Below are 18,260 nucleotides of genomic sequence, written 5' to 3'. Positions count from 1 at the left end.
GGTCAAATTATAGATCGGCGATTCTGGATGTTGTTGATAAATGGCTTTAGGTCTGCATAAGAGAGCTTTAACTTGCACTTTGAAGCATTTTAAGTAGGCCAAATTACAGCTCAAAGAGGCAAAAACGTCATTTTTTAGGAAAATTTGCGCAGGGTTTTTTTTGAAGGCGCGTAAAATCCTAACCGGAGAACTTATCAAAACTCTTTCAATAACTTTTAATCCTGCGCGAGTTTGAAGCCAAAACGACAAACGGGCTCAGAGGAGATAACATTTGAAAAAAGGTGACGGGTGTTTACAAAACTTTTATTTTGAAGGGGTAATTTTTTACTTCCTGTTGATTTTTCTGCAGGATTTCAAATATTAAATTGTAGGTCTAAGTGAGACCTACATAGAGGTTTTTGTTTCATGTCTGTCCGACATTCCTACTGGAAGTTACAAGCAGTAACTGGGTGTGAGGAAAACTCACACCCAGTGGGACGTCGGTGACAATGATGACTATGAGAACCTTGGAGAGGAGGAAAGCAATGCATGTCGAGCGGGTCTAACATGATACTGTGAAAGTTCAATCCATAATGGATCCAACACAGTCGGGAGAGTCCAGTCCAAAGCGGATCCAACACAGCAGCGAGAGTCCCGTTCACAGCGGATTCCGCAGGAAAACATCCCAAGCGGAGGCGGATCAGCAACGCAGAGATGTCCCCAACCGATACACAGGCCGGATCAGACCGGACCCCCTCCACAAGGGAGAGTGGGACATAGGAGAAAAAGAAAAGAAACGGCAGATCAACTGGTCTAAAAAGGGAGTCTATTTAAAGGCTAGAGTATACAAATGAGTTTTAAGGTGAGACTTAAATGCTTCTACTGAGGTGGCATCTCGAACTGTTACCGGGAGGGCAGAGTACTGGAGCCCGAAATGAAAACGCTATCCAACTTTGTACTATCTGATTATGAGTAAATACAACTGTTGTAACAATCTCTATTGTTCCGGTTTAAGATTCAGACTTTTCTACCACATAAAATTGGCGTCACGAACAGGATGACTTTTCTACCACAGAAGTCATCAGACTCAAACGGATCAAAGGAATAATGTCAGGAATAGATTGCCTGGCCGGCCCCAAGGCTAGAATTACAAAAAGGGGTATTTAGTCGCAATTGTCCGAGAGGACATCAGAAGAGTAATAATGCCCATACTTTTTCTCCTGGAAGCTGCAGTTCAAGTCTAAGGTTCGTTGAAACAAATAAAGCCTTTTGTTCGGCGATTCCCCGTTGGTGTCGTCCTGGCTCATCACCCATCACACGACCACCAAATATGTGACGCTACCAGACATGAAGAAAAAATGCGGACTTTACTCTTCTATGAACGACTTTCAAGAAGTTGGAGAGTGTCTGTGAGTCTTTGTGTGCTTTTGTTGAGGTTGGATGCCAATGATCCGATGATTGATACAGGGTCTACTGGGGCATTCGCTACAGTGGGGAGAGTAGCTTGCATACAACCATAGCGTAGGCAGTGGAATCCACGATCAATCAATCAATGTTTATTTATATAGCCCTAAATCACAAATGTCTCAAAGGACTGCACAAACCATTACGACTACGACTTCCTCGGAAGAAACCACAAAAGGGCAAGGAAAACTCACACCCAGTGGGTAGGGAGAATTCACATCCAGTGGGACGCCAGTGACAATGCTGACTATGAGAAACCTCGGAGAGGACCTCAGATGTGGGCAACCCCCCCCTCTAGGGGACCGAAAGCAATGGATGCCGAGCGGGTCTAACATGATACTGTGAAAGTTCAATCCATAGTGGCTCCAACACAGCTGCGAGAGTTCAGTTCAAGCGGATCCAAGACAGCAGCGAAAGTCCCGTCCACAGGAAACAATCCCAAGCGGAGGCGGATCAGCAGCGTAGAGATGTCCCCAACCAATACACAGGCGAGCGGTCCATCCTGGGTCTCGACTCTGGACAGCCAGTACTTCATCCATGGTCATCCATGAATAAGAACTGTGGGGACCTTGTGGCTCAGGGGTAGTGTCTCTAACCTCTGATCAGCAGGTTGTGTTCAAGTCATGTTTCTCAAAAGGCCAATTCCTCCTGTTGTTCTTTAATGGACTTCATTTTGTTAACTTGGAACACAAAAGGGTATTCTAAGGATTCAGGGACAACTAAGGAATCAAGTCCAACTTCCATCCATCCATCCATCCTCTTTCGCTTTCCCGTGTTCGAGTCGTGGGGGCAGCAGCCTAAGCAGGGAAGCCCAGACTTCCATCTCCCCAGCCACTTCGTCTAGCTCTTCCCGGGGGATCCCGAGGCGTTCCCAGGCCAGCCGGGAGACATAGTCTTCCCAACGTGTCCTGGGTCTTCCCGGTGGCCTCCTACCGGTTGGACGTGCCCTAAACACCTCCCTAGGGAGGCGTTCGGGTGGCATCCTGACCAGATGCCCGAACCACCTCATCTGGCTCCTCTCCATGTGGAGGAGCAGCGGCTTTACTTTGAGCTCCTCCCAGATGGCAGAGCTTCTCACCCTATCTCTAAGGGAGAGACCTGGAAACTCATTTCGGCCGCTTGTACCCGTGATCTTATCCTTTCGGTCATGACCCAAAGCTCATGACCATAGATCGACCAGTAAATTGAGAGCTTTGCCGTCCGGCTCAGCTCCTTCTTCACCACAACGGATCGGTACAACGTCCGCATTACTGAAGACGCCGCACCGATCCTCCTGTCTATCTCACCATCCACTCTTCCCTCACTCGTGAACAAGACTTTTAGGTACTTGAACTCCTCCACTTGGGGCAGGGTCTCCTCCCCAACCACGCTTTTACGGGAGAGAACCATGGACTCGGACTTGGAGGTGCTGATTCTCATTCCGGTCACTTCACACTCGGCTGCGAACCGATCCAGTGAGAGCTGAAGATCCTGGCCAGATGAAGCCATCAGGACCACATCATCTACAAGTCCAACCTGTCACTGATTAAGATGGCGGTGTGTTCCAATACTTCCTACCATAGGGTCTATCGGTTGTATTCACCTGACTATGGGAGACTCGAAGTGGTGGGCCAGCTAACGTCTGTTGTCATTGCGTTTTCGTTTAATGCTGTTGGAATCGTTCAAACGGCGCCTAGGATACAAGTTTCTTCAGAGTTCCTCTAGAGGTAAGGGCAAAAGAGTGCAAGATTTTACGAAAAACGACAAGAAAAGTACGGCGCACTCCAGTACAAAAAGGCAAAGAACGTTCGTTAAAGGTCTGTTTGATGTACTTTTAACGTTTAGTGTTTCCCATTTAAGTGTTACCTTGTCGTTGATCGTATTTCTTTCGTAAACCACCACCTCTGCGAATCTGGATGAAATTAAGCAAATGTGAGCAAAGCCTAAAAAGAGTTCAGCTTTTTCTAAAAGCAGCAATCATTAACGAAGCTTTCAGGACATACATGACGTTGAGATCTGTAGTTCTATTTTAATTGAGACGTGTACTCGTAAGCGGCGAGTACGACAACACACGTAGCTGTAGACGCAAAGTTAAACCCCAGGAAAGTCTTGATACTATTTTCCTTCACCCAGCCCCAAACAAGAAAGTTGTCGACCTCCATGCTTTTCCAGGTTTTCAACTGCCGCATAGAATGAGGTCCGGAGCGCCAGATAGTCGAGAAGTCTGGGAACACCACAGATATCCCTCGACAAGTATCAAGTATAGGGATTTATTCCATTCCGTAGTTACATTTTTTTGCTCGTAGGCCCTGTGCCTACTCAGATGGTTCGCAATCCAGCAACGGGGTCCTCAAGGTTCAAGGGTAGCACATCGGATGCCACATCAGAATGTTGTGTGTTCAAATCAGGTAGAGATTTTCCTTTGAGGCAAACTCCTTCCATCAAACGCAAATACTGTGGGGATGTTGTGGCACAAAGGTAGCGCGTCTGACTTCAGGTCAGGTCTGCTTGTTCAAATAACGTCAGGGTCATGTTTTTCTGAGGAAATATCCTCTCCTCGTGACCTTACAGACTTTGTTTTGAGGAAAAAAAACAGTACTCTATACCTTGCATACCACTGTATTGTACGCATTCTGGTCTACGCTGAAGAAGGATCTTTAACTCCGGGGACCTTGTGGATCAATGGCAGTGTGTCTAACTCCACTTAAGAAGGTCGTTGGTTCAAATCAAGACAGGGTACTGTTCCTCTGAGACAAGCTCCTCCTGTCATTCCTTTATGGACTTTGTTTTAGTATACCTCTTTAGTTCTATACCTCGTATACCACTGTATTGTATGCATTCTGGTCTACGCTGAAGAAGGATCTTTAACTCCGGGGAACTTGTGGATCAATGGCAGTGTGTCTAACTCCACTTAAGAAGGTCGTTGGTTCAAATCAAGACAGGGTACTGTTCCTCTGAGACAAGCTCCTCCTGTCATTCCTTTATGGACTTTGTTTTAGTATACCTCTTTAGTTCTATACCTCGTATACCACTGTATTGTATGCATTCTGGTCTACGCTGAACAAGGATCTTTAACTCCGGGGACGTCGTGGATCAATGGCAGTGTGTCTAACTCCACTTAAGAAGGTCGTTGGTTCAAATCAAGACAGGGTACCGTTCCTCTGAGACCAGCTCCTCCTGTCATTCCTTTATGGACTTTGTTTTAGTATACCTCTGTATTGTATGCATTCTGGTCTACGCTGAACAAGGATCTTTAACTCCGGGGACCTCGTGGATCAATGGCAGTGTGTCTAACTCCACTTAAGAAGGTCGTTGGTTCAAATCAAGACAGGGTACTGTTCCTCTGAGACCAGCTCCTCCTGTCATTCCTTTATGGATTTTGTTTTAGTATACCTCTTTAGTTCTATACCTCGTATACCTCTGTATTGTATGCATTCTGGTCTACGCTGAACAAGGATCTTTAACTCCGGGGACCTTGTGGATCAATGGCAGTGTGTCTAACTCCACTTAAGAAGGTTGTTGGTTCAAATCAAGACGGGGTACTGTTCCCCTGAGACAAGCTCCTCCTGTCATTCCTTTATGGACTTTGTTTTAGTATACCTCTGTATTGTATGCATTCTGGTCTACGCTGAACAAGGATCTTTAACTCCGGGGACCTCGTGGATCAATGGCAGTGTGTCCAACTCCACTTAAGAAGGTTGTTGGTTCAAATCAAGACAGGGTACTGTTCTTCTGAGACAAGCTCCTCCTGTCATTCCTCTTTGGACTTTGTTTTCGTATACCTCTTTAGTTCTATACCTCGTATACCACTTTACTGTATGCATTTGGGTCCACAATGAAAAATGCACTCGATCTGTCAGGACCTCATGGTGCAACGGTAGTGCGTCTGACTCCAGATCCGAAGGTTCCGTGGTCAAATCACATAGAGGTCATGTTACTCTGAGGCAAACTCATCCCATCATTATTTTTACGGACTTTTCTTTCTAAACTGGGAACAGAAAAAGGTATTCTATACCAAGCATACCACTCTACTGTATGCAGTTGGGTCCACGATGAATAAGACTCCACAACTGTTGGGATCTCGTGGCTCTACTGCATGCCGTCTGGTGTATGCTGAATAAAACGCTCCAGCTATGGGGTCCTCGAAGTACAAGGGTAGCACATTTGATGCCAGATCAAGAATGTTGCATGTTCTAACCAGGTAAAGATTTTGCTTTGAGGCCAAGTTTGCCGGTCAAACGCATGAATCGCGAGTATCTCGAGGCGCAAATGTAGCATGTCTGGCTGTGTCCTCGAATTACGTCGAGGTCATGATCCTCTGAGGCATGTTCCTCCTTCGTTACAATTTTTTTTTGGCGGGGGGAGGTATTCTATACCTTGCGTACCACTTTATCATATGTCACCCGAGCAAAGTATGATGACTATCAGGACCTCATGGCGCAACGGTAGCGCGTCTGACTCCAGATCAGAAGGTTGCGTGTTCAAATCACGTTGAGGTCATGTTTGTCTGAGGCAAACTCATCCCGTCGTTTCTTTTATGGACTTTGCTTTGTAAACTGGGAACAGAAAAATCAATCAATGTTTATTTATATAGCCCCAAATCACAAATGTCTCAAAGGACTGCACAAATCATTACGACTAAAACATCCTCGGAAGAACCCACAAAAGGGCAAGGAAAACTCACACCCAGTGGGCAGGGAGAATTCACATCCAGTGGGACGCCAGTGACAATGCTGACTATGAGAAACCTCGGAGAGGACCTCAGATGTGGGAACCCCCCCCCTCTAGGGGACCGAAAGCAATGGATGTCGAGCGGGTCTAACATGATACTGTGAAAGTTCAATCCATAGTGGCTCCAACACAGCCGCGAGAGTTCAGTTCAAGCGGATCCAAGACAGCAGCGAGAGTCCCGTCCACAGGAAACCATCTCAAGCGGAGGCGGATCAGCAGCGTAGAGATGTCCCCAACCGATACACAGGCGAGCGGTCCATCCTGGGTCTCGACTCTGGACAGCCAGTACTTCATCCATGGTCATCGATGAATAAGAACTGTGGGGACCTTGTGGCTCAGGGGTAGTGTCTCTAGCCTCTGATCAGCAGGTTGTGTTCAAGTCATGTTTCTCAAAAGGCCAATTCCTCCTGTTGTTCTTTAATGGACTTCATTTTGTAAACTTGGAACACAAAAGGGTATTCTAAGGATTCAGGGACAACTAAGGAATCAAGTCCAACTTCCATCCATCCATCCATCCTCTTTCGCTTTCCCGTGTTCGAGTCGTGGGGGCAGCAGCCTAAGTAGGGAAGCCCAGACTTCCCTCTCCCCAGCCACTTCGTCTAGCTCTTCCCGTGGGATCCCGAAGCGTTCCCAGGCCACATAGTCTTCCCAACGCCTGTTCGGAATTGGTTTCGTGAACAGAAAACAGAGTAGGGTATTCTATACCAAGCATACCATTGTACTGCATGCATTCAGGTACACGATGAACAAAGTTAAACAGCTATCAAGACCTCATGGCGGGCTTCACGGTGGCAGAGGGGTTAGTGCATCTGCCTCACAATACAAAGGCCCTGAGTAGTTGTGGGTTCAATCCCGGGCTCAGGCTCTTTCTGCATGTCCTCTCCGTGAATGCGTGGGTTCCATCGGTGTACTCCGGCTCCCTCCCACCTCCAAAGACATGCACCTGGGGATAGGTTGATTGGCAACACTAAATGGTCCCTAGTGTGTGAATGTTGTCTGTCTATCTGTGTTGGCCCTGCAATGAGGTGGCGACTTGTCCAGGGTTTACCCCGCCTGCCACCCGATTGTAGTTGAGATAGGCACCAGCGCCCCCCGCAACCCCGAAAGGGAATAAGCGGTAAAATATTTAATGGAAGGACCTCATGGCGCAACAGTAGCACGTCTGACTCCAGATCTGAAATTTGCAAGTTCAAATCACGTTGAGGTCATGTTTCTATGAGGTGAATTCCTCTAGTTGTTCGATTTTATGGAATTTGCTTTGTAAACTGGGAACAGAAAAAGGTATTCTGTACCAAGCATACCACTCTACTGTATGCAGTTGGGTCCACGATGAACAAGACTCCACAACTGTTGAGATCTCGTGGCTGTACTGTATGCCGTCTGGTCTATGGTGAATAAAAAGCTCCAGCAATGGAGTCCTCGAGTTGCAAGGGTAGCACATCTGATGCCAGATCAGAATTCTGTGTGTTCTGATCAGTTAGAGATCATTTTCCTTTGAGGCCAATTCGTCCGAACAGAAGAATAAACTGTGAGGATCTCATGGCGCAACGGTAGCGCGTCTGACTCCAGATCAGAAGGCTGTGTGTTCAAATCACGCCGAGGTCATGTTACTCTGAGACAAGTTCTTTCATTACTTCACAAATCTTTTGGGGGTGAACACAGGTATTCTATGCTTTGCATACCACTCTACTATATGCATTTGGGTACACGATTAATAAGTTAAAATAAACTATCAGGACCTCATGGTGCAACGGTAGCGCGTCTGACTCCAGATTAGAAGGCTGTGTGTTCAAATCACGTTGAGGTCATGTTATAATAAATAGGCCAGCCTGTCATTCTTCTAATGGACTTTGCTTTGTAAAATTGGAACAGGAAAACTTAGTCTATACCAAGCATAGTACTGTATGCAGTTGGGTCCATGATGATCAAGACTCCACAACTGTAGAGATCACCTGCAATCTGGTCTGTAATGACCAAAAAGGTCCAGCAATGGGCTCCTCGAGGTGCAAGGCTAGCCTATCTGACCCCATATCAGACCAGAAAGCTGCACGCTCATGTTGAGGTTATGTTTGTCCGAGGCAAACTCCTCATGCCTTTACTTCATGGACTTTATTTTGGGGGGGGGGGGAAGGTATGGTATATCTTGCATACCACTGTACTAGATGCAGTCAGGTCTGCGATAAACAGGGAACTTTACTTATGGGGACCTGGTGGCATAATATGCGTGTAACTTCCTCCTGTCATTCCTTTATGGACGTTGTTTTAGGAACAGAAACATGTATGTTATACCTTCCATACCACTGTATTGTTGCAAATCAGGTCGAGGACATTTTCCTTTGAGGAAATCTCCTTCTGTCATTCCCTTTATGGAATTTGTTTTGCGAACTGAGAACAGAATGAGGTATTCCATACCAAGCAGACCACTGCACTGCATGCAGTCAGGTACACGATGAACAAAGTCAGGTGAGTATCAGGACCTCATGGCGCAACGGTAGCGCGTCTGACTCCAGATCAGAAGGTTGCGTGTTCGAATCACGTTGAGGTCATGTTTCTCCTTTCATTACTTCTTTTTTTGGCGGGGAAATAGGTATCCTATACCCAGTGAACCACTTTACTGTATTCATTAGGTACATGGTGAACAAAGGTGTCCACCTATCAGGACCTCATGGCGCAGTGGTAGCACGTCTGACTCCAGATCTGAAGGTTGTGTGTTCAAATCACATTGAGGTTATGTTCCTCTGAGGCAAACTCGTCCCATTGTTTCTTTTATGGACTTTGCTTTGTAAACTGGGAACAGAAAAAGGTATTCCATACCAAGCATACCACTCTACTGTATGCAGTTGGGTCCACGATGAACAAGACTCCACAACTGTTGAGATCTCGTGGCTGTACTGTATGTCGTCTGGTCTATGATGAACAAAGAGCTCCAGCAATGGGGTCGTAGAAGTGCAAGGGTAGCTAACACATCTGGCACCACATTAGAATGTTGAGTGATCAATTCAGGTACAGTTTTTTCCTTTGAGGCGAACTCCTCCGTCAGACTGATATGTGGATGACACATGGGTGAAAATCAGAAACCAAGAAAGGCAAACCTTCACCCAGCACATGAACTCCGTGGACAAAAACATGAGGTTCACAGGTGAGGATGTCAAAGACCGTAAGTTGCCTTTTTTAGACTTTGATGTCCACATTGGAGAAAACAGGGGACACCATGTCAGGTTTTATCGAAAACACATCAATACCTACTTTTTGACTCACACCACCCACTGGAAAACAATCTTAAACCTCTACCTATGAGGACCTCATGGCGCAACAGGTGGTAAATAGGTACTCTATACCTTGCATACCGCTTTACTATATGCATTCGGGTACAAAACAAACAAATTCCTTGTGCTATCAGGACCTCATGGTGCAATGGTACCGTGTCTGACTCCAGATCACAAGGTTGCATGTTCAAATCACGTTGAGGTCATGTTACTCTGAGGCAAACTCATCTCTTAGATCCTTTTATGGACTTTGCTTTGTAAACTGGGAACAGAAAAAGGTTTGAATAAGGTTTGAATAAAAAGTTCCAACCAAGGGTTGCAAGGGTAGCACATGTCACGCCTGTTGGGATTTTGTTTTGTGAACAGAAAACAGATTAAGGTATTCTATACCAAGCATACTACTGTACTGCATGCATTCACGTACACGATGAACAAAGTAAATTAACTATCAGGACCTCATGGCGCAATGGTAGCGCGTCTGACTCCAGATCAGAAGGTTGCGTGTTCAAATCACGTTGAGGTCATGTTTATTTGAGGCGAATTCTGCACGTTGTTTCTTTTCATGGTATTTACTTTGTAAACCGGGAACAGAAAAAGGTATTCTATACCAAGCATACCACTCTACTGTATGCAGTTGGGTCCACGATGAACAAGACTCCACAACTGTTGAGATCTCGTGGCTGTACTGTATGCCGTCTGGTCTATGATGAACAAAAAGCTCCAGCAATGGAGTCCTCGAATTGCAAGGGTAGCACATCTGATGCCAGATCAGAATTCTGTGTGTTCTGATCAGTTAGAGATAATTTTCCCTTGAGGCCAATTCGTCCGATCAGAAGAATAAACTGTGAGGACCTCATGGCGCAACGGTAGCGCGTCTGACTCCAGATCAGAAGGCTGTGTGTTCAAATCACGCCGAGGTCATGTTACTCTGAGACGAGTTCTTTCATTACTTCACAAATCTTTTGGGGGTGAACACAGGTATTCTATGCTTTGCATACCACTCTACTATATGTATTTGGGTACACGATTAATAAGTTAAAATAAACTATCAGGACCTCATGGCGCAATGGTAGCGCGTCTGACTCCAGATCAGAAGGTTGCGTGTTCAAATCACGTTGTGGTCATGTTATAATAAATAGGCCAGCCTGTCATTCTTCTTATGGACTTTGCTTTGTAAACTTGGAACAGGAAAACTTAGTCTATACCAAGCATAGTACTGTATGCAGTTGGGTCCATGATGATCAAGACTCCACAACTGTAGAGATCACATGGCTGTACTGTATGCAATCTGGTCTGTAATGACCAAAAAGGTCCAGCAATGGGCTCCTCGAGGTGCAAGGCTAGCCTATCTGACCCCATATCAGACCAGAAAGCTGCAAGCTCATGTTGAGTTCATGTTTGTCCGAGGCAAACTCCTCATGCCTTTACTTCATGGACTTTATTTTGGGGGGGGGGGGGAAGGTATGGTATATCTTGCATACCACTGTACTAGATCCAGTCAGGTCTGCGATAAACAGGGAACTTTACTTATGGGGACTTGGTGGCATAATATGCGTGTAACTTCCTCCAGTCATTCCTTTATGGACGTCGTTTTAGGAACAGAAACATGTATGTTATACCTTCCATACCACTGTATTGTTGCAAAACAGGTCGAGGACATTTTCCTTTGAGGAAAACTCCTTCTGTCATTCCCTTTATGGAATTTGTTTTGCGAACTGAGAACAGAATGAGGTATTCCATACCAAGCAGACCACTGTACTACATGCAGTCAGGTACACGATGAACAAAGTCAGGTAAGTATAAGGACCTCATGGCGCAATGGTAGCGCGTCTGACTCCAGATCAGAAGGTTGCGTGTTCGAATCACGTTGAGGTCATGTTTCTCCTTTCATTACTCCTTTTTTTGACGGGGAAATAGGTATCCTATACCCAGTGAACCACTTTACTGTATTCATTAGGTACATGATGAACAAAGGTGTCCACCTATCAGGACCTCATGGTGCAGTGGTAGCACGTCTGACTCCAGATCTGAAGGTTGTGTGTTCAAATCACATTGAGGTTATGTTCCTCTGAGTCAAACTCATCCCATTGTTCCTTTTATGGACTTTGCTTTGTAAACTGGGAACAGAAAAAGGTATTCTATACCAAGCATACCACTCTACTGTATGCAGTTGGGTTCACGATGAACAAGACTCCACAACTGTTGAGATCTCGTGGCTGTACTGTATGTCATCTGGTCTATGATGAACAAAAATCTCCATCAATGGGGTCTTCGAGGTGCAAGAGTAGCACATGCGATGCCAGATCAGAAAGTTGTGTCTTCAAATCAGGTAGGGATTCTGCTTTGAGGCAAACTCCCGTCAAACGCATGAACCGCAGGTATCTCAAGGCACAAAGGTAGCGCTTCTGACTCCAAATCAGAAGGTTGGGTCTTCAAATCACGTTGAGGTCATGTTACTCTGAGGCGATCTCATTCTATTGTTTCTTTTATGGACTTTGCTTTGTAAACTGGGAACAGAAAAAGGTATTCTATACCAAGCATACCACTCTACTCTATGCAGTTGGGTCCACGATGAACAAGACTCAACAACTGTTGAGATCTCGTGGCTGTACTGTATGTCATCTGGTCTATGATGAATAAAAATTTCCATCAATGGGGTCCTCGAAAAGCAAGGGTTCCAAACACATGAACTGTGGGTATCTTGTGGTGCAAAGGTAGTGTTTCTGACTCAGGATCTGAAGGCTGCGTGTTAAAATCACGACGAGGTCATGTTCCTCCGAGGCAAGTTCCTCCTTTCGATATTTTACATTTTCTTTGTGGGGGGGGGAAAGGTATTCCACACATTGCACATCACTTTACTACATGCATTCAGCTACACAATGAACAGAATTCGAAAACTATCAGGACCTCATGGCGCAACGGTAGCGCGTCTGACTCCAGATCAGAAGGTTGCGTGTTCAAATCACGTTGAGGTCATGTTACTCTGAGGCAAACTCATCTCTTAGTTCCTTTTATGGACTTTGCTTTGTAAACTGGGAACAGAAAAAGGTATTCTATACCAAGCATACCACTCTACTGTATGCAGTTGGGTCCACGATGAACAAGACTCCACAACTGTTGAGATCATGGTCTGGTCTAAGATGAACAAAAAGCTCCAGCAATGGGTTCGTAGAAGTGCAAGGGTAGCTAACACATCTGACACCACATTAGAATGTTGAGTGATCAATTCAGGTACAGTTTTTTCCTTTGAGGCAAACTCCTCCGTCAGACTGATATGTGGATGACACATGGGTGGAAATCAGGAACCAAGAAAGGCAAGCCTTCACCCAGCACATGAACTCAGTGGACAAAAACATGAGGTTCACAGGTGAGGATGTCAAAGACCGTAAGTTGCCTTCTTTAGACTTTGATGTCCACATTGGAGAAAACAGTAGACCCCGTGTCGGGGTTTATCGAAAACCCACACATACCGATCAATACTTACTTTTTGACTCACACCACCTACTGGAAAACAACCTTGAAATGCTATAGATGAGGACCTCATGGCGCAACGGTAGCGCGTCTGACTCCAGATCAGAAGGTTGCGTGTTCAAATCACGTTGAGGTCATATTACTTCTTTTTCTGGGGGGAAAGTAGGTATTCTATACCTTGCGTACTACTTAACTATATGCAATCGGGTACACGATGAAGAAAGTAAACTGGGAACAGAAAAAGGTATTCTATACCAAGCATACCACTCTACTCTATGCAGTTGGGTCCACGATGAACAAGACTCCACAACTGTTGAGATCTCGTGGCTGTACTGTATGTCATCTGGTCTATGATGAACAGAAAGCTCCAGCAGTGAGGTAGTCGAGTTGCAAGGGTAGCACATCTGATGCTGGATCAGAATGTTGCATCTTCAAATCAGGTAGCGATCATTTAACTTTGAAGCAAACTCCTCCTGTCAGACTAATGAATTCTGGGGATCTTGTGGTGCAAAGGTAGGGCGTCTAACTCCAGATCAGAAGGCTGTGTGTTCAAATCACGTTGAGGTAATGTTTCTAGATCAGAATATTGTGTCTTCAAAGCAGGTAGTGATTTTGCTTTGAGGCAAAGTCTTTCCGTCAAAACGCAAGAACCGCAGGTATCTTGTGGCCCAAAGGTAGCTTCTGACTCAGGATTTGAAGGCTGTGTGTTCAAATCACGTCGAGGTCATGTTCCTCTGAGGCAAGTTCCTCCTTTCATTACTCAACAATTGTTTTGGTGGGGAACACAGGTATTTTATACCTTGCATACCACTCTACTATATGCATTCGGGTACACGATGAATAAGTTGGAAAAAACTGTCAGGACCTCATGGCGCAACGGTAGCGCGTCTGACTCCAAATCAGGAGGTTACGTGTTCAAATCACGTTGAGGTCATGTTTCTCTGAGGCAAACTCATCCCATTGTTTCTTTTATGGACTTTGCTTTGTAAACTGGGAACAGAAAAAGGTATTCTATACCAAGCATACCACTCTACTGTATGCAGTTGGGTCCACGATGAACAAGACTTCACAACTGTTGAGATCTCATGGCTGTACTGTATGCCGTCTGGTCTATGATGAATAAAAAGCTCCATCAATGGGGGTCCTCGAAATGCAAGGGTTCCAAACACATGAACTGTGGGTATCTTGTGGCGCAAAGGTAGTGTTTCTGACTCAGGATCTGAAGGCTGCGTGTTAAAATCACAACGAGGTCATGTTCCTCCGAGGCAAGTTCCTCCTTTCGATATTTTGCATTATTTTTGTGGGGGGAAAGGTATTCCACACATTGCACATCACTTTACTATATGCATTCAGCTACACAATGAACACAATTCGAAAACCATCAGGACCTCATGGCGCAACGCTAGCGCGTCTGACTCCAGATCAGAAGGTTGCGTGTTCAAATCACGTTGAGGTCATGTTACTCTGAGGGGAACTCATCCCGTTGTTCCTTTTATGGACTTTGCTTTGTAAAGTGGGAACAGAAAAAGTATTCTATACCAAGCATACCAGTTGGGTCCACGATGAACAAGACTCCACAACTGTTGAGATCATGGTCTGGTCTAAGATGAACAAAAAGTTCCAGCAATGGGTTCGTAGAAGTGCAAGGGTAGGTAACACATCTGACACCACATTAGAATGTTGAGTGATCAATTCAGGTTCAGTTTTTTCCTTTGAGGCAAACTCCTCCGTCAGACTGATATGTGGATGACACATGGGTGAAAATCAGAAACCAAGAAAGGCAAGCCTTCACCCAGCACATGAACTCCGTGGACAAAAACATGAGGTTCACAGGTGAGGATGTCAAAGAACGTAAGTTGCCTTTTTTAGACTTTGATGTCCACATTGGAGAAAACAGTAGACCCCGTGTCGGGGTTTATCGAAAACCCACACATATCGATCAATTCCTACTTTTTGACTCACACCACCTACTGGAAAACAACCTTGAAATATTATCTATGAGGACCTCATGGCGCAATGGTAGCGCATCTGACTCCAGATCAGAAGGTTGCGTGTTCAAATCACGTTGAGGTCACGATACTTCTTTTATTACTTCTTTTTCTGGGGGGAAAGTAGGTATTCTATACCTTGCGTACCACTTAACTATATGCAATCGGGTACACGATGAAGAAAGTAAACTGGGAACAGAAAAATGTATTCTATACCAAGCATACCACTCTACTGTATGCAGTTGGGTCCATGATGAACTAGACTCCACAACTGTTGAGATCTCCTGGCTGTACTGTATGCCGTCTGGTCTATGATGAACAAAAATCTCCAGCAATGGGGTCCTCGAGTTGCAAGGGTAGCACATCTGATGCCGGATCAGAATGTTGCGTGTTCAAATCAGGTACAGATTATTTTCTTTTGAGGCAAACTCATCTCAGAATTATTTTCATGGACTTTGCTTTGTAAACTGGGAACAGACAAAGTTAGTCTATACCAAGCATAGCGCTCTACTGTATGCAGTTGGGTCCACGATGAACAAGACTCCACAACTGTTGAGATTTTGTGGCTCTACTGCATGCCCTCTGGTCTATGATGATCAAAAAGGTCCTCGAGTTGCAAGGGTAGTACATCTAACGCCTGTTCGGAATTGGTTTCGTGAACAGAAAACAGAAAAAGGTATTCTATACCAAGCATACCACTCTACTGTATGCAGTTGGGTCCACGATGAACAAGACTCCACAACTGTTGAGATCTCGTGGCTGTACTGTATGCCGTCTGGTCTATGATGAACAAAAAGCTCCAGCAGTGAGGTAGTCGAGTTGCAAGGGTAGCACATCTGATGCTGGATCAGAATGTTTCATCTTCAAATCAGGTAGCGATCATTTAACTTTGAAGCAAACTCCTCCTGTCAGACTAATGAATTCTGAGGATCTTGTGGTGCAAAGGTAGGGCGTCTAACTCCAGATCAGAAGGCTGTGTGTTCAAATCACGTTGAGGTAATGTTTCTAGATCAGAATGTTGCGAAAGTAGGTAGCGATTTTGCTTTGAGGCAAAGTCTTTCCGTCAAAACGCAAGAACCGCAGGTATCTTGTGGCCCAAAGGTAGCTTCTGACTCAGGATTTGAAGGCTGTGTGTTCAAATCACGTCGAGGTCATGTTCCTCTGAGGCAAGTTCCTCCTTTCATTACTCAACAATTATTTTGGTGGGGAACACAGGTATTTTATACCTTGCATACCACTACTATATGCATTCGGGTACATGATGAATAAGTTAGAAAAAACTGTCAGGACCTCATGGCGCAATGGTAGCGCGTCTGACTCCAAATCAGGAGGTTGTGTGTTCAAATCACGTTGAGGTCATGTTTCTATGAGGCATACTCATCCCATTGTTTCTTTTATGGACTTTGCTTTGTAAACTGGGAACAGAAAAAGGTATTCTATACCAAGCATACCACTCTACTGTATGCAGTTGGGTCCACGATGAACAAGACTCCACAACTGTTGAGATCTCGTGGCTTTACTGTATGCCGTCTGGTCTATGATGAATAAAAAGCTCCATCAATGGGGGTCCTCGAAATGCAAGGGTTCCAAACACATGAACTGTGGGTATCTTGTGGCGCAAAGGTAGTGTTTCTGACTCAGGATCTGAAGGCTGCGTGTTAAAATCACAACAAGGTCATGTTCCTCCGAGGCAAGTTCCTCCTTTCGATATTTTGCATTATTTTTGTGGGGGGAAAGGTATTCTACACATTGCACATCACTTTAATATATGCATTCAGCTACACAATGAACACAATTCGAAAACTAACAGGACCTCATGGCGCAACGGTAGCGCGTCTGACTCCAGATCAGAAGGTTGCGTGTTCAAATCACGTTGAGGTCATGTTACTCTGAGGGGAACTCATCCCGTTGTTCCTTTTATGGACTTTGCTTTGTAAAGTGGGAACAGAAAAAGTATTCTGTACCAAGCATACCAGTTGGGTCCAGGATGAACAAGACTCCACAAATGTTCAGATCCTGGAGCTGTACTGTATGCTGTCTGGTCTATGATGAACAAATAACTCCAGCAATGGGTTCGTAGAAGTGCAAGGGTAGCTAACACATCTGACTCCACATTAGAATGTTGAGTGATCAATTCAGGTAGAGTTTTTTCCTTTGAGGCGAACTCCTCCGTCAGACTGATATGTGGATGACACATGGGTGGAAATCAGGAACCAAGAAAGGCAAGCCTTCACCCAGCACATGAACTCCGTGGACAAAAACATGAGGTTCACAGGTGAGGATGTCAAAGAACGTAAGTTGCCTTTTTTAGACTTTGATGTCCACATTGGAGAAAACAGTAGACCCCGTGTCGGGGTTTATCGAAAACCCACACATATCGATCAATTCCTACTTTTTGACTCACACCACCTACTGGAAAACAACCTTGAAATATTATCTATGAGGACCTCATGGCGCAATGGTAGCGCGTCTGACTCCAGATCAGAAGGTTGCGTGTTCAAATCACGTTGAGGTCACGATACTTCTTTTATTACTTCTTTTTCTGGGGGAAAGTAGGTATTCTATACCTTGCGTACCACTTAACTATATGCAATCGGGTACACGATGAAGAAAGTAAACTGGGAACAGAAAAATGTACTCTATGCCAAGCATACCACTCTACTGTATGCAGTTGGGTCCACGATGAACAAGACTCCACAACTGTTGAGATCTCCTGGCTGTACTGTATGTCGTCTGGTATATGATGAACAAAAATCTCCATCAATGGGGTCCTCGAGTTGCAAGGGTAGCACATCTGATGCCGGATCAGAATGTTGCGTGTTCAAATCAGGTACAGATTATTTTCTTTTGAGGCAAACTCATCTCAGAATTATTTTCATGGACTTTGCTTTGTAAACTGGGAACAGACAAAGTTAGTCTATACCAAGCATAGCGCTCTACTGTATGCAGTTGGGTCCACGATGAACAAGACTCCACAACTGTTGAGATTTTGTGGCTCTACTGCATGCCCTCTGGTCTATGATGATCAAAAAGGTCCTCGAGTTGCAAGGGTAGCACATCTAACGCCTGTTCGGAATTGGTTTCGTGAACAGAAAACAGAAAAAGGTATTCTATACCAAGCATACCACTCTACTGTATGCAGTTGGGTCCACGATGAACAAGACTCCACAACTGTTGAGATCTCGTGGCTGTACTGTATGCCGTCTGGTCTATGATGAACAAAAAGCTCCAGCAGTGAGGTAGTTGAGTTGCAAGGGTAGCACATCTGATGCTGGATCAGAATGTTGCATCTTCAAATCAGGTAGCGATCATTTAACTTTGAAGCAAACTCCTCCTGTCAGACTAATGAATTCTGGGGATCTTGTGGTGCAAAGGTAGGGCG

The 18,260-nt window shown here is 45.0% G+C and overlaps 1 protein-coding gene and 18 non-coding genes across 19 annotated transcripts in view; 18 read left to right on the top strand and 1 right to left on the bottom strand.

Annotated features, from left to right (window-relative positions):
• Nucleotides 1–18,260, bottom strand: part of LOC133552148 (FRAS1-related extracellular matrix protein 2-like) — a 206,283-nt gene that overhangs the window by 86,985 nt on the left and 101,038 nt on the right. The window lies entirely within an intron of this gene.
• Nucleotides 5,851–5,922, top strand: trnaw-cca (transfer RNA tryptophan (anticodon CCA)). The gene has a single exon. It is a non-coding gene; the product is annotated as a tRNA-Trp (tRNA).
• trnaw-cca (transfer RNA tryptophan (anticodon CCA)) lies at nucleotides 7,687–7,758 on the top strand. The gene has a single exon. It is a non-coding gene; the product is annotated as a tRNA-Trp (tRNA).
• Nucleotides 7,890–7,961, top strand: trnaw-cca (transfer RNA tryptophan (anticodon CCA)). The gene has a single exon. It is a non-coding gene; the product is annotated as a tRNA-Trp (tRNA).
• trnaw-cca (transfer RNA tryptophan (anticodon CCA)) lies at nucleotides 8,628–8,699 on the top strand. Its single transcript has one exon. It is a non-coding gene; the product is annotated as a tRNA-Trp (tRNA).
• On the top strand, nucleotides 8,813–8,884 carry trnaw-cca (transfer RNA tryptophan (anticodon CCA)). Its single transcript has one exon. It is a non-coding gene; the product is annotated as a tRNA-Trp (tRNA).
• On the top strand, nucleotides 9,872–9,943 carry trnaw-cca (transfer RNA tryptophan (anticodon CCA)). Its single transcript has one exon. It is a non-coding gene; the product is annotated as a tRNA-Trp (tRNA).
• On the top strand, nucleotides 10,269–10,340 carry trnaw-cca (transfer RNA tryptophan (anticodon CCA)). Its single transcript has one exon. It is a non-coding gene; the product is annotated as a tRNA-Trp (tRNA).
• Nucleotides 10,472–10,543, top strand: trnaw-cca (transfer RNA tryptophan (anticodon CCA)). The gene has a single exon. It is a non-coding gene; the product is annotated as a tRNA-Trp (tRNA).
• On the top strand, nucleotides 11,224–11,295 carry trnaw-cca (transfer RNA tryptophan (anticodon CCA)). Its single transcript has one exon. It is a non-coding gene; the product is annotated as a tRNA-Trp (tRNA).
• trnaw-cca (transfer RNA tryptophan (anticodon CCA)) lies at nucleotides 11,409–11,480 on the top strand. The gene has a single exon. It is a non-coding gene; the product is annotated as a tRNA-Trp (tRNA).
• Nucleotides 12,324–12,395, top strand: trnaw-cca (transfer RNA tryptophan (anticodon CCA)). The gene has a single exon. It is a non-coding gene; the product is annotated as a tRNA-Trp (tRNA).
• On the top strand, nucleotides 12,956–13,027 carry trnaw-cca (transfer RNA tryptophan (anticodon CCA)). The gene has a single exon. It is a non-coding gene; the product is annotated as a tRNA-Trp (tRNA).
• trnaw-cca (transfer RNA tryptophan (anticodon CCA)) lies at nucleotides 13,753–13,824 on the top strand. Its single transcript has one exon. It is a non-coding gene; the product is annotated as a tRNA-Trp (tRNA).
• Nucleotides 14,276–14,347, top strand: trnaw-cca (transfer RNA tryptophan (anticodon CCA)). Its single transcript has one exon. It is a non-coding gene; the product is annotated as a tRNA-Trp (tRNA).
• trnaw-cca (transfer RNA tryptophan (anticodon CCA)) lies at nucleotides 14,893–14,964 on the top strand. Its single transcript has one exon. It is a non-coding gene; the product is annotated as a tRNA-Trp (tRNA).
• trnaw-cca (transfer RNA tryptophan (anticodon CCA)) lies at nucleotides 16,166–16,237 on the top strand. Its single transcript has one exon. It is a non-coding gene; the product is annotated as a tRNA-Trp (tRNA).
• trnaw-cca (transfer RNA tryptophan (anticodon CCA)) lies at nucleotides 16,689–16,760 on the top strand. Its single transcript has one exon. It is a non-coding gene; the product is annotated as a tRNA-Trp (tRNA).
• trnaw-cca (transfer RNA tryptophan (anticodon CCA)) lies at nucleotides 17,323–17,394 on the top strand. Its single transcript has one exon. It is a non-coding gene; the product is annotated as a tRNA-Trp (tRNA).

Source organism: Nerophis ophidion, linkage group LG04 (genome assembly GCF_033978795.1).
Source record: "Nerophis ophidion isolate RoL-2023_Sa linkage group LG04, RoL_Noph_v1.0, whole genome shotgun sequence".
Lineage (NCBI taxonomy): Eukaryota > Metazoa > Chordata > Actinopteri > Syngnathiformes > Syngnathidae > Nerophis > Nerophis ophidion.
Note: the sequence above shows the minus strand (reverse complement) of the source record. Positions and strands in the feature narration are given on the sequence as shown.